The following is a 22236-nucleotide window of genomic DNA, read 5'->3' on the forward strand; positions in this document are numbered from 1 at the left end:
GCATTCCTGTGTGGGACCTCATGTGATGATGGTTAGGGGGGTGTATGGGTATGTGCAGTGGCCATGCATTGGTGATGGGTGTCCATGCTTTGTTGTTGCATGCAGGGCTTGGTGTTAGGATGTGTGGTTTGTGATGTTGGGACATTTGTGAGGAGTTAGAGTGTTGGGGGTGAGGGTGAGGGTGGGGGTATGTGCTGGCATGCAGGTAGGGTGGGGGATGTAATAGTTAAGATTTGACTTACCAGAGTCCATTCCTCCACCGACTCCTGCGAGGCCCTCAGGATGCAGAATCGCCAAGACCTGCTCCGCCCATGTTGTTAGTTGTGGGGGAGGAGGTGGGGGTCCGCCGCCAGTCCGCTTAACCGCCAGGTTGTGTCTTGAGACCACAGAACGCTCCTTCCCCCGTAGGTCGTTCCACCTCTTCCTGATTTCCTCCCGATTTCTTGGGTGCTGTCCCACTGCGTTGACCCTGTCCACTATTCTTCGCCATAGCTCCATCTTCCTTGCAATTGAGATGTGCTGCACCTGTGCTCAAAAAAGCTGTGGCTCTACCCGGACGATTTCCTCCACCATGACCCTGAGCTCCTCCTCCGAGAACCTGGGCTGTCTTTGCCGTGCCATGGGGTGGTGTAAGTGATGTGTGGGGTGATAAGTGTGCTGATATGAAGTGGTGTGTAGTGTGCGGTGGGTGGAAGTTATGTGGGTGATGGTGTTTTGTGCCTGTGGATGCTAGAGTTGTTGATGGTGGTGTCTCTCTCTGGCCTTTGTTCGTGATTAGTTGTCATAAGGGTTTGTGGGTGATGTGGGTGTGTGTTTTATATTGTATTGGGTGTGTGGGTGTGGGGTGTGTATGTGTATCAGGTGTGTGTATTTGGAATTGTCCAATGTGGCTGTGTTTTGTAAATGTGATTTATTTTGAGTCCGGCGGTGTGTACCGCCAAAGGAATACCGCGGTTGAAAGACTGCCGCGTGGATTCGTGGGTCGCGATAGTGTGGGCGTATTTCTGTTGGCGTGATGGTGGAAGTTTTGTTTTCGCCAGTTTATCACTGACCTTTTGGTGGCGGACCTGTGTGGGTGTCTGAATATTGGCGGATTCCGAGCTGTGTGTCATAATAGCTGTGGCGGATTTCCACGGCGGAGTGTTGGAGGTCTTCTGCACGGCGGTACGCGGCTTTTACCGCCAGTGTTGTAATTACCGCAAATGTTCTTTAACTAATGAATTAATAAAAAGTTGATCTGAAAAGTTTGAACTAACATATGACTTAGAATTGTAAGCAATAGGGAATAAAACTTGTTAACCCTTTTCTTGAGTAGAGGTTATTTTTTTTTAATATGGTTTAGTATTGTGTTTTCATAGAATGTTTTCCTTAATTATTGATGTTAGTTGTTGATTTCAATAGTCACTGCATGACTAGGATACTCCATGTGATTCAGAAGGTTCATCGACCTATACGCGTCCCCTTGTAAGTTTACTTACTAAGGACCAGGCGTGCTAACAGTTTTTGATAGCAGCTTGATGGTTAGTTTCCTTGGAGAACTGGTTATGTGGTGATTATTTGGTCTGGTACTAGTTTAAGTTAGGATTAGTTATTTGTATTTATGAGATTTTAATTTAAATTTTCGAAATGGCAATTGTAGCAAAGATGATGTACCCTTAAGCCCAGAGATGACTTTCCCAGATCCTGGATCTTGTTAGTAAAGTTGGGTATGTTCCCTGCATCTTTTTGATATAGTGTGAGAGTGGTAGGTCGCGCTTGCACAGGCTTAAGCAAATCGCAGGTGAATTGTGAAGTATGTAAGGTATAGTAAGGAGTCTCAGAGCTCCAATTGAGGTTAGTAGGAGTGTGCGTACTCCATAGTATTAGAGTAGGGAAGTCGTCGAACTTCACATGTGTGTGGTGCTTTTTGCTAAAGAATTGTCCACGTGGTTGTTGGTGATGTATGGGCCCTGCGTGGTCGAAAACTCCAGAGTATATTGACAAGTGTAGGAGACACTTGGTTATATGTTGTAATCTGTCTGGTTTAGTAGGTTGATCGGGCGTGGTCAACAAGTCAGTGAGTATGATAATTGGGTGAGAGAAAAATTTAGACTGAGAGTTGGCCAGAACTGCCCCATTGATCAGTTGAGAGTAAAATTTGGTGGTTCGAATTTTGCTTGCGAATGTGGGGGACTGAGAAAGAGGAATAGCTATATGAGCCAAAGGAGCCGTTCTTGAAAATCCATAAGGTCTCTGAAACGGTTGTGTCCCTTCCTGTAGTAAACCAGCAGGTTTGTTTTAGTTATTGGGTTTTTGGTAAGTGCTTGCAATAATTTGCATTAGGTGGGTGAATCGAGTTAAGAAAGACGAGCTTTAAGACTTTGTCAGCTGCTGTGTGTGAGTGTGATGTCTGCATGTGCCGCGCTGGGATAGATTGGTTAGTGAAGGAGAGCCGAGACCGGATTGACAGCCATCCGTGAGAGGCAATTGGTTGAGTAAGCAGGTGAAGGGAATCCTGAGAGTAAAAGTCATTTCATTATAGAATCAAAAGTACACAGAATAGACAAAATTAAGTTTTTCAAGGCATTTAGGAGTGCGATGAAGGGTGATACTTACATTAAGGTGTCAGTGGGGGAGCCGAACCCACTGGAAAATACTCTGGCTTACATTTTGATGGAGGAGCGAGCTGTAGCACTGTGTATGTGGTTGAAGCAATGGTGCAAGTTAACTAAAAATCAAGGGTCTTTAATGTTTCCGGAGCATGGAACGTTCAATTTGAGAATTTGGGATCAATTGCGGATGTCATTATATGACATGAAGCCATTACCGAGACCAGCACAGTTTGAAGCCTTTGCGGTTTGGGAGCTCTTGGCTAGACAGCAACAAGTGATGAAATTCAAAAGGAGGATGAAGCGAGTAGAAAAATCATTACCTGAAGCTACATGGGATTGGGAGCAAAAGAGATGGAGAGCAGCACCATTACAGGATATCATATTGTTCCCTGTCATTACAGAAGGTGGTAGAAGGGGAAGATAGTGCCAAAGAGGATGAGAATGGAGGAAGAAAGAAAAAGAGAAAGTCCTATGTAGATGATGATGATTCTGATGTTGAGGATCTCATTACGCAGTTGTTGAGCGATAGAACTCCACCTTTAACAACCTATGCTGGGGGTCCAGGCACTAATGCTACTGCCCCTACAGCTGCTCCGGCACAAGCACAGGGAGCTGAGGGAGCTGTTTAGGCAGAAGGCAGACAATTACCAGGGGTAGTACAGAGTACACCTAATGCAGGAACTAGTACTGCAGTTCAGGCGCAGATACATCCACCTTCAGTGCAGAGAATCTATCCAGATGTGCCAGTTCTTGAGATGGTCTCGAACCTCATGGTGCCGAGGGAGCAGGTGCTCCCGAAGCCAATGTTGATTCAGACAGATCCGTACCCAATGTTGTTGCCTTCAGCTCAAGCACAGGGTCTACAGAAGTTTACACCACTGACAGGACCGCAGTCAGATCTCACACCATTTATGAATCAGGCAATGGGGGTAACATTTCCGCAAGGTGCAAGTGCTAGGGCAGCTCCAGATGCGATATCGTTACCAATTACTGTTGGTCCAGCTGTACCCTTATTTGCTCGAAAGAAGTCAGATACAGGAGAGGAGAATGAAGTATCACAGATCCTCTTAAGGAGGGGGGTGAGTGATCCTGCACAGCTAATGTCGTCTGAAGGACAAACTTTCAATGGAGCTAGACCGCTAATGGATCTTAGTTCACTTGTAGTACTTCCAGATGCAGTGAATGGCCCGAATGCGAGTCAGAGTTTGAGACTTCTGATACCACAAACTTCAGATGCAGTAGTACCACAACTACCAGTGCTGAATGCAAATAACATTTAATTGCAGGGACTGTCAGCTCAGCAGTTGAGTGAATGGTTAGATAGTTTAAACACTTCTCAGAATGCATTCAAGGGTGAAGATCAGATAAATTGTGTTAGACTGAACATAGAAGCCACTGAATTAGTTGAGGGAACAATAGGTGTGAACAGACTAGAATCTTACACAGAAGAAGAACTGAGGTATTTATAGCCAAAGATTGCAAGGGAAGTGAGTAAAATACACCAGAAGCTAGCAGAATTAGCAGAAAAACATGACATTGAGAAGATGAAGCATTTGAAATAGAGCTACAGATTAGATTTTGAAGCAAAGGATTTCGAACACATGAGATCTGCCGGAATGAAAACACACTTGAGAGAACTGTTGCAGAGTGGCCAAGTTTGGGGAGCATTAGAGAAGGGGGAAGATAGATGGACAAAAAAAAGATAAACGAAAGCGGGATTCCTAAGAAGGGCGGAAGGTGCTTACAAAGAGGAATCAGTTAAGATGCTTCCAGTGAGAGAAATTCTAGGAGGACAGTTTGTTCATGTCCCATGGCACTGTAGTGATATATTGTAATTCACAAATGATTATCCAAAATTGAGAGAGAAGACAGTCGAGTGGTATCAACAGACAGAAAGATTTATGAAACTTTCCAAATGTTAGTGGGAAGACTTGAACACATTATTGGAAATAGTGGTACCAGCAGACTTGTGGGTTGAGAGCAAGAGAGCAGTAGACTGGCCAACAAGTGAACCGGAAAGGGATAAGATAACAGAGGCTCCTTCACCTGAGGTAATGAAAAATTATTATGAGGTGATCGAGTTTCTGAAAACGAGGATTTCTGCCAAAAACATTGATTGGCTGCAGATTCATACAACGGTCCAAGAGTCTAATGGACCAATACACACTTACTATGAGAGATTGTTGAAAGCATTCAAAGAGTACAGTGGTAAAGAAGCAATTGAGCTGAAAGACATGTTGCATTTTTTATTCAGATTTGTCGAAGGTCTAAGACCAGAGGTGGGACAGATGATTAAGAATCATTTGATTTGCTGGCAAGCAAAACCAATTGATGAGTTGCTGCAATATGCAAAATACTGTAGTGACGAGATTGAGTTGAAACAAAAGAAATTGAAAGAAAAGGCAACGGTGATGCAAATTAAAGCAGCTCAAACAGGAGCACAGCGAGCTTTATTACCGCCTATGCTGCCGCAAGAGCTGTTATGTTTCAACCTCAAGTGAGGGGTAGACGGCGTGGAATAGATAGGATGCGTGGTCCGGATTTGGGAACTATGGTTGTTCAGAATGACATGCAAGGTATGAAAAGGATGTTACCATGTCATTTGTGCGGAAACATGGGACACTGGAAGCGGGAGTGTCCGTTGATGGTGCAGGATGGTGTGGTTCAGCAAGGTGATGTCAGTACATTTCAAACTATGAAAGTCCAGCGAATTAAGGGATTTGTTCCTAATGCTCAGAATCGAGGACAGAATTTCCTAACAGTGCAGCAAATGCAGGTGCCGGGTGCACAATTTGCTTCATTACCGCCAGTACAGCAGCAGGTTCCCATGGTACCTAGACAGCAAATGCAGATAGCTCAAGCCCCGATGGAACAGCAACAGGTGATGCTTACTCAGCAGGTCACAGGTCAAAGACAAGATAATATTAATAACACAGTGCAACAGTTTCCATTTCATAGTGAGGATGAAATATACGAACAATGGATGAGTCATATTTCGGATGAGGGAGCCTGTATGCTTGCCACGTCCTAAGAAGTATATCAGAGAGGTCCTTTTGTGAAGGGAAAGGTGATGGGTTACAAGGTCTCATTCTTAGTTGAGACAGGAGCTAGAGCGCTCTACAGTAAGAAGCATAGAAGTCCCAAATTTACCTCTTTCAGGCAGAACAGTGCAAGTTGTGGGAGTGGAGAACAGACAGCTGACAAATCCAATCACGAGGCCAGTGCAGGTTGAAAATGGAAATTATTTGGGAATGCATAGATTTGTGGTGTGTGATTCGAGTCCTGTATCCTTACTGTGTAGAGACTTATTGTGCAAGAGAAAATGTTCCATCAACTGGTAAGACACAGGATAGAAGTCCAGACAAATAGTGATGATGAAGAAGAGCAGGCATCTGCAATGATAGTTAGCAATGCCCATGAAGAATACCCATTGATTGAATTTTTCCCAATGTTTATTGTGAAAGAATTGCATGCAGATTTACAGGGAACTGTAAAGGAGGAGGTCTGGGACTTGACAGGAAAGGAAGTAGGTCTGATTAAGGGAGTGGAGCCGATTAAAATCACTTTGAAGCCAAAAGCAGTATTCCCTCGGCTTCCACAGTATAACATGCCACAGGATATTTTGATGAAGGTGGCACAAATAATCTGAAACTTTTTAAAACACGGAGTTTTGAAAGAAGTGCTGAGCAGCCCATGTAATTCACCGATAATGGGTTTGAAAAAGCCATGTGGTAAGGTATGAGTAGTACAGGATTTGTGGAAAGTGAATGACATGGTGGTTAAATGCTGTACGATTGTGCCCAATCCAGCAGTGATACTGTTTCAGATTCCTTGGAATGCAGAGGGGTTCACATTGGTAGATCTGTCACAAGCTTTCTTTTCTGTGCCACTTCATGAGGATAGTTAGTTTCTTTTTAGTTTTGAATTCCTAGACAGAGTCTACAGCTGGTGCAGGCTTCCACAAGGGTATACGGAGTCACCATCACTGTTTAATCAGGTCCTGAAAAAGAATCTGGAGCTGTTGGAATTACCATGCCAATCGACTCTTGTACAGTACATTGATGATTTGCTAATTGCATCCAGAACAAGGGACAAGTTTAAGCATGACTCGATTGCCTTGATGAATCATTTGGGAGAGTTTGGACATAGAGTCTCGCCTGTGAAATTACAGTACTGTCAGAAGTCAGTGAAATATTTGGGACATAAGATTGAGAAGGTATTGAGAAGAATTTCCAGAGAGAGGATTACTATGATTTTGCAGAGAAATCCCCCGACTTCACAGAGGGATGTCAGAATGTTTCTAGGAATGGTGGGGTACTGTAGACAGTGGATTCAACATTTTGCTGAAATAGCCAAACCTTTACAGCAGCTGATGCATAAGGGAATTACAGATCCTATTATCCTAGATGAGGACCAGATGAGAGCTTTCAATGAATTGAGAGAGAGTTTGTGCAGAGCTCGAGTGTTTGGAATGCCTGATTTCACAAAGCCTTTCACATTATTTTGTCATGAATGTGATGCTTGTTCTTTGTCTGTCTTGACACAGGTCCATGGAGGTGCTTATCGCCCAGTAGCTTATTTTTCAGCTACCTTGGACCCAGTTGCATCAGCTTTACCAGGTTGTCTGCGCGCAGTAGCCACAGTTGGTCAACGTCATTCCCAATGTGAGGGGGTAGGCATGGGAAACCCTTTGACGGTAATGGTACCACATTCTGTTGAGATTTTACTGACAAGGACGAAAACACAATATTTGATGGGAGCCAGACTGACAAGGTATGAAACAAGCATAATGGGTGCTCCAAATGTAACATTGAAAAGCTGTACAGTGCTGAATCCAGCAACATTACTTCCAAGTGATACTGTTGAAATTGAAATGGAGGAAGATGTTGAACATGATGGCCTTGAGGTAACTGAGCTGTGTACAAAACCGAGGCCTGATATTAGAGACATGTGTTTATAGGAAAATGACCAAATTGTTTTTGTTGATGGCTCGTGTCTCAGAGTTGGAACAGGCACACTAAGAGCAGGATATGCTGTGTGCACAATTACAGGCACATTAGAAGCTTCATGGATTCTGGGTGATTATTCTGCACAAGTGGCAGAACTAGTAGCTCTTACTAGAGCTTGCTATGTCTCTACAAGGTTAAGAGTCACAATCTACACTGATAGTCAATATAGATTCAGAATTGTTCATGATTTTGGCCAATTGTGGTCGCAACAAGGTTTTATGACCTCTACTGGAACTCCAGTGAGAAATGGCGACCGGATAAAAGAGTTGTTGTACGCAACTCAGTTACCTGAAGAGACTTCTGTGGTGAAATGCAGTGCACACCAAAAGACACAGTATTACATTCCTTTGGGAAAAGAATATGCAGATCAAGTCGCAAGATTTTGCGCATTGAACTGTATATCGTTCAAAGACAAGTGGGAACAAATGCCTGCAGAAGAAACACATTGTGCTTTAAAAACAATGACACTTTAGAAGAGTTAAAAATGTTGCAGGAAAATGCAGACAAGGAAGTAAAAAAAGCTATGGTTGAAGTTTAAGTGTATTCAAAGACCAGGTGAGATTTGGGTTTCTGAGGAGGGCCAGATGGTACTGCCAAATAGTTTACTGACTCGGATGGCCCGGTACTATCATGGCCAAGCACATATTGGAAGAGATGCCATGGTTAGATTGTTCAAAGTTGACTGGTTTAATCCAAAATTCAGACAAGCAGCAGAGGCAGTATGTCATAGATGCATAATCTGTCAGCAAATGAAAGTGGGGAAAGGGACAGTGGTGAATTTGAGCCACATTGGAAGAGCAGGACCATTCAGCAGAATGCAGATGGAGTTCATTGAAATGTCTGCATGTGGCAGACTGAAGTATGTATTGGTAATTGTGTATGTGTTCAGCCATTGGATTGAAGCATACCCCACACGTAGGAATGATAATCTCACGGTTGCAGAGCTGTTGCTTAGAGATTTAATACCACGGTTCGGATTGCCGATCTCTTTAGAATCAGATAGGGGAACACACATCAATAACGAAGTGATCAAACTCTTATGTGCAGCATTAAACATTGAGCAGAAACTGCATTGCAGCTATCGTCCAGAAGCATCAGGACTTGTAGAGCAAATGAATGGAACGTTGAAATCAAGAATTGCCAAAATGTGTGCCGCAACAAATCTCAAATGGCCGGACGCATTACCTTTGGTGTTGATGTCAATGTGAAATATACCCGATAGAAGGACAGGACTGTCACCACATGAGATTCTCATGGGCAGAGCAATGAGACTGCCAGCAATTCCAGCAAATGCTCTTGTCAATATTACAGATGATATGGTGTTGGACTACTGCAAGGGTCTGGCTGATGTGGTTAGATCTTTCTCTCAGCAGGGGCAGGCCGTTACCCTGCCACTCATCCATGACCCAGGTCACAATCTAAGAGCTGGAGATTGAGTCGTCATCAAAATGCATGTTCGAAAGACTTGCCTAGAGCTGTGTTGGAAGAGCCCATACCAGGTGGTGCTGACAACTACGACAGCTGTGAAGTGTGCTGGACTACCTAACTGGATACATGCGAACCATACCAAGAGAGTGGTGAGTCCACAAGATCATGAAGAAGTGTTGTTGAGAGCACCAACAGAAGCGAAACAAGTGGCTCTTCCTGAGCCAGAGCAAGTTGAGCCTGAAGTTGACCCAGAGCTGGTGGAAGATGGGTCAACTACCCCAGTAAGAGACGAAGGTGCAGGAGCACAAGAAGCGGAGCAAGAGCCTAACCCAGCGGAAGCGACTGGAGAACCAAGCACAGGAGGGGTTCTCCCAGAAGTAGACGGTGCTGAAGCACAAGCAGACCAAGTGCCAGACCTAGAAGGGGAAATAATCGAGACGGATCAAAGTCAAAGTGATCTGACTCCTCCTGAACCTTTTGCAGGTCCATCAAGAGAAAACACCACAAATAGAGGAAAAGAGAAGAGTCCAATCTTAAAGAGATTACTGACAGAAGGAACAAGGAAAGGAGACAATTGGCCTGAATCACAAATAGGCAAGAAGGCGTTGGTTATAAACAAACCAATAGAGGAAGAAGTAGACACTTCAAGAAAAGACAAACTCAGTGAAGGAGAACTAGCAGGAGAACGAAGGTTGAAAAGAAAGAGAGTAGCAAGTCGAAGATACGCAGGTCCTGAGTGGGCATATGCAGCAACAAGTGAATGTCAAAACGAGTTCATGTCCTTTTGCTTTGACAGAGAATTTCCGAATCAGTACTTTGATGCAACCTGAAGGGAGGCAAAAGACTGAGTTGTTGAACTAATCTGAAGGAAAATCAAAAAGAGACTGTTGATATAAACCCGGAATAGACATTGATAACCTGAGATCACATTTGAAAACCTGATGTGACAAACTGCTAACCGATTCTGCAAAGGGAGAAAAGGGTTCCCATGTGTGAAACTGAATTGCAAGAAAGAAGCATGTTTTTCATTTTTTTTTCTTTTTTCTGTTGCACCTTATCTAAGAGTATTTCTACTCTCTGATTCTTTATAGATCATGGATGAGTTAAATAATCGAGTTAGAAATATTAGATATTGTAGATGTTTGAGTGTTGGAGTGGCAATTATTTTGGAAATAATGTTTATAATAATGATTGTGGGTATGTCTATTCATGAGATGAGAGAAGTTGCTATTGCCCCTGTTCATGAGACTACTACACTAACTGCTTTAGAGAGGTTTAAGCTAGATGAAAAATATTTGCATGATTATACTAATGCAAGAGGAGAGCTTTCTTCTAATGTTTTCTGTCGGTTGTTGAGAGAGTATGTGGAAACGATGGATGCAAAGAATTGTCTTGTGTTTACGCAAATTCCTTCCTCTGTGGAAGAAGGGGTTACGTATAATAGTCTCCCACTAACATACGGCATAACTTGTAGTTTGCTACTAACCAGATTCTATAATCAAGAGTATATACAGTGTTTTTACTCCAATCATGAGCTGGTGTTTTCTTTCGTATCCATCATTAGATATTTGAGCAAAATAGCTAAGGAGCATGATACAGTATTCTGTGAGCCAACACTAACTTTTGGAACTGCTTATGCTCACTGTAATAATTTGACCTGCTTACTAACTCCTTTGGAAAAGAGCTTTATAGAGCATACTGATGATAGAAGAAAAGCATTAAAAGAGAATTTAGAACAAGGGCTAGAGAAAGGAACCTATAAAAATAACTATGCTTACACTGGCATTAAAACACAAGGGAGATTAGTCATGGGGAAGCTTTGTATAAATAGGCCAAAATCACGCACTGACACTTTGTTTGTGTGAACGAGTGAATGTAGGCATGTGTTTTTGTTTCAGAGTAAATGGACTTTTATGTTGAATGGTGCGGACCCTGTGTATCCTGGGATTTACTACATTTGTGGACTTAGGCCCGTATTTATACTCCGTTTGCGCCGAATTAGCGTCGTTTTTTTCGACGCAAATTCGGCGCAAAACTAACGCCATATTTATACTTTGGCGTTAGACGCGTCTAGAGCCAAAGTATGGGCAAATCGCGTCATTTTTTTGTGTGAACGCCTTCCTTGCGTTAATGAGATGCAAGGAAGGCGTTCCCGTCTAAAAAAATGACGGCGACGCAAATGCGTCGTATTTATACTCCCGGGCAAAAATCACGCCCGGGAGGTGGCGGGTCAAAAAACCCCGCATTTGCGCCACTATTTAACGCCTGGGTCAGGGTAGGCGTTAAGGGGCCTGTGGGCTCAAAATGAGCCCACAGGTGCCCTCCCCTGCCCCCAGGGACCCCCCCTGCCACCCCTGCCCACCCCAGGAGGACACCCAAGGATGGAGGGACCCACCCCAGGGACATTCAGGTAAGTTCAGGCAAGTATAATTTTTTATATTTTTTATTTTTTTTTGGGTGGCATAGGGGGGCCTTATTTGTGCCCCCCTACATGCCACTATGCCCAATGACCATGCCCAGGGGACATAAGTCCCCTGGGCATGGCCATTGGGCAAGGGGGCATGACTCCTGTCTTTACTAAGACAGGAGTCATTTAAATGGCGTCTGGGCGTCGAAAATAATGGCGCAAATCGGGTTGAGGCGATTTTTTTGCCTCAACCTGACTTGCCCCATTTTAAGACGCCCTAACGCCATTTTCCCCCTACGCCGGCGCTGCCTGGTCTACGTGGGTTTTTTCCACGCACACCAGGCAGCGCCGGTCTGCTAGCGCCGGCTAACGCCATTCCATAAATACGGCGCCCGCATGGCGCTTCAGAATGGCGTTAGACGGCGCTAAATTTTTTGACGCTAAACTGCGTTAGCGCAGTTTAGCGTCAAAAAGTATAAATATGGGCCTTAATGTTTATTACCCTCTTCCTAGAGGATTGTATGGGACATGCTATTTAGGGATAGTTTTCCCTAAGATTTATCAGATAGATGATTTAAAGAAAATACGGAAAGTGACTGAATTATCTCATGTGTGACAGAGAAGAGAAACCGCTTTTGCAATTGTGGGAGATATTTATGGGGCAATAATTCCTTCTGTAGGAGTTATTTTGAATGCAAACAAGATACAAAAATTGTCTACTGTTGTGGATAATATGCTGACAAACTTTACAGGGGCAACACTCCTGTTAAATACTGAATTGGCTAGGGGTAGAGCTATGACGCTTCAAAATAGGCTTCCTTTAGACATAATTTTAGCGAAAGGAGGCGGAGTCTGTAAAATGATTAATGCTAGGCATTGTTGTTCATTCATACCTGAATGTGAGAAAGAGATAAGAGACTTACTTACTAATTTAACTAATTCATGCAAGGATTTGAAAGAATTGAAGGAACCAGGAGTTTGGGAGAAGGTTGGAAATGGATTTGTCTCTGTGGGAAATTGGTTTAGTCAATTTTGGAATGGGGTATTATGAAAATTTTCCAGGGAATATTAATTGTGATTGTTTCCATATTGACTTTATGGGGTAAATGCAAATTATGGCAAAAGGTAAAATTAAGGAAGGGTAAAAATTATCAAAGGAGAGAAGAACCATCTGGGAGAAAAATTTATAGGGAAAATTAAAAAAGAAGAAAAAATACATCTGAGACAAATTTGAAGGGTGTTGGCAAGAAAGGTGTGATGACATATTTAGTCATCAGAGGAGGGACTGAAGGAGCGGATATGTTAATTAAGGACATTTATTAATGATTAATGTGTGATTATTATTGATAAAAACGTGTAGAGAAATTAATATTAGAAAATAATATGAATAATCGAAAATGTGCCCATGGGCAGTGGTCACCATGTGTATTAACAGATGTTCAATAATGAGAAGACTTATATAAAATGTATTAATATATCATAACTGGATGTATAACCTATGTTTTATGTTAATCCATGTCCTTAAATTAGCTCGACCAACGGCCCGGTTTCGCTGGGCCCTGCTTGCTCATAACATGAAGACTTCGAAAAGTCTTGCCGATCATGCATCCTGAGGGCCTCGCTGGAGTAGCAGGAGGACTGGAATCTGGTAAGGCAAATCTCTATTACTATATCCCCCACCCTACCTGCATGCCATCACATATCCCCACCCTTACCCTCACTCCCATCACTCTACCAACTCACATATATCCCATTATCACAACCCACCCATCTCAATACCAAGCCCTGCATGCAAAAACAATGCATGGACCCCCATCACAGACCTGCATGGGCACCCATCACCCCAGCATGCCCAACAGAGAGACTCACCCACCCCACAAAATCACCACTCACACAAGGCCCAGCCAACAGAGAAAGCACAATCATACAGGGAAACACACCCATGCACAAGATGGCACACACAGATACATTAACAATGCATTTGCATCCCAACAGGACCCCTACCCAACGTCATCGGAGAGGAGGTGCCAGCTACATCCAGCCCCCCCTTCGAAAAACCTTGTGAGGACTGGTAACCAGGAGAAAGGACCTTGAACTGCCCAGAGTTCAGTCGGCTCTGCTAGAACATTCTGCAATTACCAGCGGACAGGAGATGATGAAGACAATTTGATACAATTATGTGTAGTGTAGGCTAAATGTACTTTCCCAGGACTTGAACAATAGAGACACTGACTAAAGACTATGGTCCACATAACAACCCTGGCAGTAAATGCCGCCTACCTCTGTGCCGATGGCAGCCAACATATACCCACACAGAGAATTCTGCCACAATACAGACACCCACACAAGTCCGCCAGACCAACGGTCAGTGATAAACTGGCAATAGCAAAACCCACACCGTTATGCCAACAGGAATACTCTCACAGTATCACGACCCACGAATCAACGCAGCGGTCTTTCAACCGCGGTAAACCATTGACGGTACACACCGCCGTGCTCAAAATGCACACACACTTACAAAACCACACCACATTAGACAATTCTAACTACACACACCTGACACATATACACACACCACACCCTCACACTCATACCACTATAAAACACACAACCACATTACCCACAATCCCTGACAATGAAAAAAAAAAGACCAAGCACAAAGAGACAAGCAAAGGGCACCCACTAAATCAGAGGCACAGAACACCATCACCCATACACCATCCACGCACATCACAGTACACACCCCAACACATCACCCCACACATCACCAAACACATCCTCACACATATCACTCACACCACATCCATGGCACCCCAAAGACACCCCATGTTTTCTGAGGAAGAGCTAAGCTAAGCTGGTGGAGGAAATCATCTGGGTAGAGCCACAGCTATTCGGATCAGAGGTGCAGTAGACATCCATTGCAAGGAAGATGGAGCTATGGCGGAGAATCGTGGACAGCACCCAAGAACAATGGATGACATCAGGAAGAGGTGGAAAGACCTACAGGGGAAGGTGCATTCAGTGGTTTCAAGACACCAGATTGCTGTACAGAGGACTGGCGATGGACCCCCACCTCCTCCCCCACAACTACCAACATGGGAGGAGCAAGTCTTGGCGATCATGCATCCTGAGGGCCTTGCAGGAGTAGCAGGAGGACTGGACTCTGGTAGGGCAAATCTCTATTACTATATCCCCCGCCCTGCCTGCATGCCATCACATACCCCCACCCTTACCCTCACTCCCATCACTCCACCAACTCACATATATCCCACTCTCACAACCCACCCATCTCAATACCAAGCCCTGCATGCAAAAACAATTCATGGACCCCCATCACAGACCTGCATAAGCACCCATCACCCCAGCATGCCCAACAGAAAGACTCACCCACCCCACAAAAACACCACTCACACAATGCCAAGCCAACAGGGAAAGCACAATCATACAGGGAAACACACCCATGCACAAGATGGCTCACGCAGATACATTAACAATGCATTTGCATCCCAACAGGACCCCTACCCAATGTCACCGGAGAGGAGGTGCCAGCTACATCCAGCCCCCCCCCCAGAAGAGGCCCACAGTGATGACAGTAGCTCTGCATTCCTGGATCTCGATGACCAACCTGGCCCATCAGGGACCTCTGGACAGTCGGTTCCCCTGCCACAGTCCCAAACCACCACAGAGCCTCACTCCTCAGGAAACACCACCACAGCACCCACCCAGCGGGCCCATCCCTCTGTCCCCAGGACATGTCAATCAGCAGTGTATCCACCACTACAGGGACCCCAGGCAAACCCACCAACCCAAGACAATCAGGGACCTGGGGTCAGTGGCAGTGGGCACACGGTTCAGGGGACAGAGGTACAGGATAACAGGGAAACTGGGAGGACTGCTGTGTGACAGGGGGAGGACAGTCCCAGGGAACCCACTCTCCACGAGGCACTCTCCAACATCATGGGAGCATACCACCATTCCCAGGAGACCATGGGCATGGTACTGGCCAAGTTTCAGGAGACACAGCGGCTGCAGAAGGAACAGTACCTGGGGATCAGGGAATACTTGAAGTCCATTAACACCACCCTGGTCACCATTACAGGGGTGCTGGCAGACATGGCAAACACCATGAGGGACACAGTGGCACACCAATGGGCCCCTGACGCTAGCCTGAATGATGAACAGCCCTCCACCTCCGCCGGCGCTAGGGGACAGGAGGTCCCACCACAGGAACAACAGGCCACCAGCACCCCACCTCCTGCAGAAGGAGAACCAATCCTCAAATGGTGCCTGAGATCCAGGAACAAGACAGAGAACATTGCCAAGACCCCCGCCAGGAAATAAGACTCTACTGATTGTCACCCTTCTGTCCCACTATGTCACCCTGACAACCTGGAACTGTCATTACTCCACTTCCCATGCCCCCTTGGACAATGCACCTTGACACCAATAGACTGGACTCCGCCATGGACATTCCTTCACCATCACCTCAACCCATTGCACAGCCCCCTCCACTTATTAGCACAGAAATAAACACCCTTGAATCAAAAATCAATCTGGAGTCAGTCTGTACTTTCACAAACGTGTTATTGCAACCTCTCAGAAAAATAGAAATGTCAATGTTCATTTTCACATACCAACGTTCGACGGTTGTTGGGCAGCAGTAAACATAGCAGAAGGCAGAAAGTGGTACCCAGATCTGTGAAATGGAAAGCCAAAGTAAACTGCCAGGGTCCATGCACAGACGTAAAAAGGCAGAATCATGCAATGACCTACAATAGTATGATATGAGAGGAGCAGTGCCAGTCTCTTACCTGTGTCTCACTGGAAGTATTGCATGATGATGTTGTTTTGGTTGTCTATATCTTCTTCTTCTGCCTCCTCTTCTTCACTGTCCACAGGCTCCACAGCTGCCACAAGACCAACATCAGGCCCATCCTCCTGCAGAAAAGGCACCTGGCGTTGCAAAGCCAGGTTGTGCAACATACAGCATGCCATGATGATCTGGCACACCTTCTTTGGTGATTGGTATAGGGAGCCACCTGTCAGATGGAGGCACCGGAACCTGGCCTTCAGGAGGCTGAAAGTCCACTCTATTATCCTCCTAGTTCACCCATGTGCCTCATTGTAGCGTTCCTCTGCCCTTGTCCTGGGATTCCTCACTGGGGTCAGTGGCCATGTCAGGTTGGGGTAACCAGAGTCACCTGCAAATATCGAGGGACCCCTGTTAGACACACACCAATCCTTAGGGACTCTCCCATACCCAGACACCTATGTAAACTGTGTTGGGACCTTGGGCTCACCTATTAGCCACATGCGGTGCCTCTGGAGTTGCCCCATCACATAAGGAATTATGCTATTCCTCAAAATGTAAGCATCATGCACAGAGTCAGAATACTTGGCATTCACAAGGGAGATGTACTGGTCTGCCAAACACACCATCTGCACATTCATGGAATGGAAGCTTTTGCGTTTCTGTACACCTGTTCATTCCTGCGGGGGGGCAAAAATTCCACATATGTACCATTAATGGCACCAATGATGTTGGGGATATGTCCCAGGGCATAGAAGTCACTCTGGACAATACATTAGAGAACATTGCCTGTGACATCCCTGATGCCACGGCCACTGTTGTCTGAAAGGAACCACTGGCCAGGAAATGGAGTACTGACAGGACCTGCACTAGAGGGGGGATTCCTGTGGGATGGCGGATAGCTGATATCAGGTCTGGCTCCAACTGGCCACACAGTTCATGGATTGTGCCATGATCAAGTCTATAGGTGATAATGATGTGTCTGTCTTCCATTGTCGACAGGTCCACCAGGGGTCTGTATACCGGAGGATGACGCAATCTCATCATCTGCCCCAGCGGACGTGCCCTATGGAGGAGAATGGTGAGCAGAGGGTCATACACCATATAGCTTTCACTAGGGTGTTTAGAACAATGGTGATGTAATCGGTGTGTTGCGCTGTCTGTCCGTATTCCTGCACAAAAGTGATGTGATGCAGTTAGTTGACCTGCCACGTGCCCCCCTGAAATGGCGGCTGCCTGACCTGTAAGGAGGGACAAGGGGAAATTAGGTAACTGCGCTGGCGTTGTGCAATGTCGCGGTAGGCGGACGAAGACCGCAGTGCAATTCAGCATTGGTTATCATTGGCCCCTATGGTTCCAGGAGCCGGTATACGATATACGCCGGCGGTGACGGTACTAACCGCCGCAGACGTGACTGCCATTTTCTATGTGTTCACTCACTTGATACCTGACCTTCAAAAGGAGAGGACCTACACTGCAAGTGCTGCTGTGACCTGAGTCTGGAAGCAACAATGGCTACAGTGTCTGGGGAAAGGGCCCCTACCTTCATCATGGAGGAGTTGGACACCTGGTGGCTGGGGTCCTCCTCCAGTACATGCTACTCAACGGTCCTCCAGCCAGACAGGTGAGTACAATGTGAGCATGATGGATGGGACATGAATGTATGGAGTGACATGGATGGAAGATACAAGGGGGGGTGGGCAGAGGCCAGCATGTGAGGATGGTCTGTTTATGTGTTTTTGGGCCAGGGTGGGAGGTTGTGGCCAATGAGTAAGAAGAACCGGACGGGGGAGTAAAATCCATTCTTACTTCACTTTTCCTCTAGGTCAGCGCCCACTAGAAGAAGGGTATTTGGCGTGCCATCGCCAAGGAAGTGCGGACCCTGGGGGTCTATCATAGACGGAGCACCCACTGCCACAAAAGATGGGAGGACCTACGCCGCTGGAGCAAGAAGACAGCAGAGGCCCTGCTGGGGATGGCCTCCCAATGTGGAAGGGGTGCCCGTCGCACCATGACCCCCTTATGTACTGGGTCCTGGCGGTAGCGTATCCTGAGTTGGATGGGCGCTTGAGGGCATCACAGCAGCCACAAGGGGGTGAGTACAGTCTCATTCAGCTGACTCTGCTCGCTTTATGAGGTTTCTGGGTGGGGGAAGTGGGCTGTGGCTTCCCCTATGCCAGGGCAAACGTGCCAGGGTAGATTCATTGTTAGGCAGGCTCAGTGGCACTCCAACCCCAAAAGTGGTAGTGGCCCTCTACATCTAGTCTGGCTCCTGTGGGTTCCAGGTGCGCATCAAATGGGTCTAGGCACAGTCCCATGGGCATGTGATTTTCCCCTGAACAGTTAGTGCATGGCCTAGTGCAATGGGCTGCTCCCTTTGTGTTGTTTCCGCCAATGGTGGTGTTGTTGCAGGCATTGACCATCCCTTTTTTGTTTTGTCACCCTGTTGTTGTGTGCATTAGTATCATGTGGCGGAGGAGCATTGGCACCGGAGAAGGAGGGAGCTGCAACCCACATGGCCCAGGAGGGTGAATGTACGGAGTCTGAAGGCACCAGTGGGACGGAGGGTGGGGGGAGTTCCACGAGAGAGACAGGAGGAGACACCAGTGACAGCGACTCCTCCTCTGATGGGAGCTCCCTTGTGGTGGCAGGCACCTCTGTTCCCACCGCATCAACAGGCACAGCCACCACCCCCCCTACCAGCACCGCCCTCCCAGCAGCGCCTCAGCGTGTTTCCCGTGCCCGCTCACCCAGGAGGGTGGGCATCTCCTTTGCCCCAGCCACCTCAGGCCCTGCCCCAGTCAGCGCTGCTGCCCTCAGTGAGGAGGCTATTGACCTCCTGAGATCCCTCACTGCTCAGCAATCAACCATTCTGAATGCCATCCAGGGTGTCAAGAAGCATTTGCAGAAAGGCTTTCTGGCGTGAGAGCATTTCAGTCTCTGGCCTCAGCATTGATGGCAGCCATTGTCCCTGTGTCCAGCCTCCCCCTCCAACTTCCACTACCCAGACCCAATCCCCTCTACCTCAGCCTATCCTAAGCACACCACCAGATGAGCATGCACACTCATCTACACACAAGAGTGGACATGGCAAACATAAGCACCACACATCCCACAGGGACTCACACAAGCACCATACCCAGATACACCAACATCCACTGCCTCCACTGTGTCCCCCTCCTCCACGCCCTCCTCCTCCCTCCCAGTCTCGTCTCCACTCACACCTGCATTCACTACATCCTCGGCCACTTCCTCCATCACCAGCACACCCATCACCACACACCGCTCACATGCAATCACCACCCCAGCTACCATGCACACGTCCCCTGTGTCCTCTCCCACTGTGTCTGTGAGCCCTCCTCCCAAACTAAGCAAACGCAGACACACACCCACTCAGCAGCCATCTACCTCACAACAGCCTCCAGCCCATGCATCCTCACCCAAACTAAGCAGACGTACACCTCCCACAACCACTACCTCTTCCTCCACTCCCAAACCCCCTCCAACTTTCCATCCCAGTGTGTCTAAAAAACCTTTCCTCGCTAACATTGATCTCTTCCCTACACCTCCCCCCGTCCTTCCCCTAGGGCAGGATGTCCAGATCCGAGCCCAGCACCTCAGCCACGAAATCCTCGAGCACTGTGGTCCCTGCAAGTCCAGTAACATTGCGGGTGGCACCCATCAGGGCTACCTGTGTGTCACCTAGTGAGGCCAAGGATCACCCTATTCCACCACCTGCCAAGGTAAAGAAGGGGCCCACATGCCATAGGGAAAAGCCGCACCAACCACCCAGCAAGGCCTCCTCCAAGACAAAAGAGAACAGTGCCAAGGTCCCAGCAGCGACTTCCAAGGTGAGGAAGGGACACACGGCTAAAGAGAAGTCAGCTCAGGGCACGGAGCCTCTGGGTGAGGGACTGGTGTCACCCCTTCTGCAAGACAGAACAGCAACCTGTACGGTGGTGGCCACCGCCACCTGCACCGCCACCTGCACCGCCACCTGCACGTCTGCTGCCTCTGCTAGAGTCCCCAGCATCATCCCCAGTGGGCAGCCGTCCATTTTTTTTCCGCTGTCCTGTTGGCGGTATTACCGCCCCTTTAACACTGACCGCCAGGGTTGTAATGAGGGCCAATGTTCTTTAACTAATGAATTAATAAAAAGTTGATCTGAATAAAGTTTGAACTAACATATGACTTAAAATTGTAAGCAATAGGGAATAAAACTTGTTTACCCTTTTCTTGAGTAGTGGTTATTTTTGATTAATATGGTTTAGTATTGTGGTTTCATAGAGTGTTTCCTTAATTATTGATGTTAGTTGTTGATTTCAATAGTCACTTCATGACTAGAATACTCCATGTGATTCAAAAGGTTCATCGGCCTATACACGTCCCCTTGTAAGTTTACCTACTAAGGACCAGACGCGCTAACAGCTTCTTTTTTGCATCATATTTTACTATCCTTTACTTGTTAATCTTCATATTTCATTCTTAAACACTCTATTTTACTGCCAAAATCATATAAACATCACTGCATATCAACTATAATAAGGAAAAAGAAGAAAAAAAGAGAAAGAGGAACAAGTGGAGTTTGTAAGGTATAAAAACCAGGAGTTCTCGCTTCAAGTTAATCTACCTTCTTCCACCACTCCTTCCTCGCTACTGGTTTGGGTTGCAGTGTCAGCAATTTAAGCTCATCTACTTTGCTGTCAGTTATCAATGAATCTATCAGTGACCATTACTCCATTTTGATATTGAGTTTTTTGTTCTTTGATACTGCTACTTCCATATTTTTGAGTGGTTATTTGCTGTTTGGAGTTGTAAAGTGTCTTCCCGGATACCTACCAGAGCAAAGTAGAGTGTACATGAAAGAGGATACCCCATTATCATTTTATTTTGTCCTGAAGACACGAATGACTGGGCAGTCCCACCAAATATGTCGGAAGTCACCAAGTATACCACAACCCCTCCAGCACAAATCAGATGGGTTAGGGTATATTTTTATCAATTTGTTGGGGTAAAGGTACCTTTTGAACATCATTTTATAATTGTTGGCTTCTCTAAGTTCGAAGGAATGATTAAATCTGGGGATGTATTTCTATAATTTCTGCCACTGTTTCTCAGATATTGGGTTACTGAGGATATTAGCCCAGACTTGTACATGGAGAGGTGAGGCTGAGGGGGAGGTTTCGACAAGATGTGCATAAAGGAAGGAGATAGAGGCCTTGGCACCGCCCACCTATTTTACAAATTTTCTGACTGGGGAAAGATCTCTGGTGGCTGCCAAGAATATTTCAGGATGAAGGACCCAAAGTTTCAATTGAGTGTAGTGTTATCTTACAGAATTAGGGGCCAGATGTATCAAAGGATTTTACCCATTCAGTGTCTATGGGAAAATGTGTTCGTACATATGGCCCTAGATATCTTAAATCATGTTGTCAGTTTTCAAAGGTAAAATAAAATAGGTCAGAGATGTCGAAGCAGACTCCTTCTTGCCATAGTTCATAGGGACCTGGTGTTAAGGTCAGAGAGAAGACAGGGTTGAAGTAGATGGGAGTGTAGTGGGAGAGAAAAGTGGTCTATCCCAGAACTCGAATCACTGTATCCCACACCTCCAGGGTCATTCTGGTAGGCATTCTCAGGTATGTATTGAGGAGTTGATCAGATTTTGGCTTCATAAAACATTCCACACATATGGGTTAGCGACTGCTGTGTCCACATGGAGCCAATGTTTGTCACATTTCCTCAGTGCCAATGAGAAATTACTCTCAATTGTGCAGCTCTGTTCTACCAATAAAGTTTAGTAGGACTGGTCTCCTGACTCTTTTGGAAGTCTTAGTTGTTTATATGGGAGCTGGGCTCTGCAATCTTACCAAATTAAATGTATCACCAGTGTGTGGAGCTCTGAGAAGAACTCTTGGGGTAATTCAGTTGGGAGGCCCTGGAAAGTGTATATAATGCATGGCAGGACCATCATTTGAACTGGAATGATGCATC

This window comes from Pleurodeles waltl, chromosome 9, assembly GCF_031143425.1.
Source record: "Pleurodeles waltl isolate 20211129_DDA chromosome 9, aPleWal1.hap1.20221129, whole genome shotgun sequence".
NCBI lineage: Eukaryota > Metazoa > Chordata > Amphibia > Caudata > Salamandridae > Pleurodeles > Pleurodeles waltl.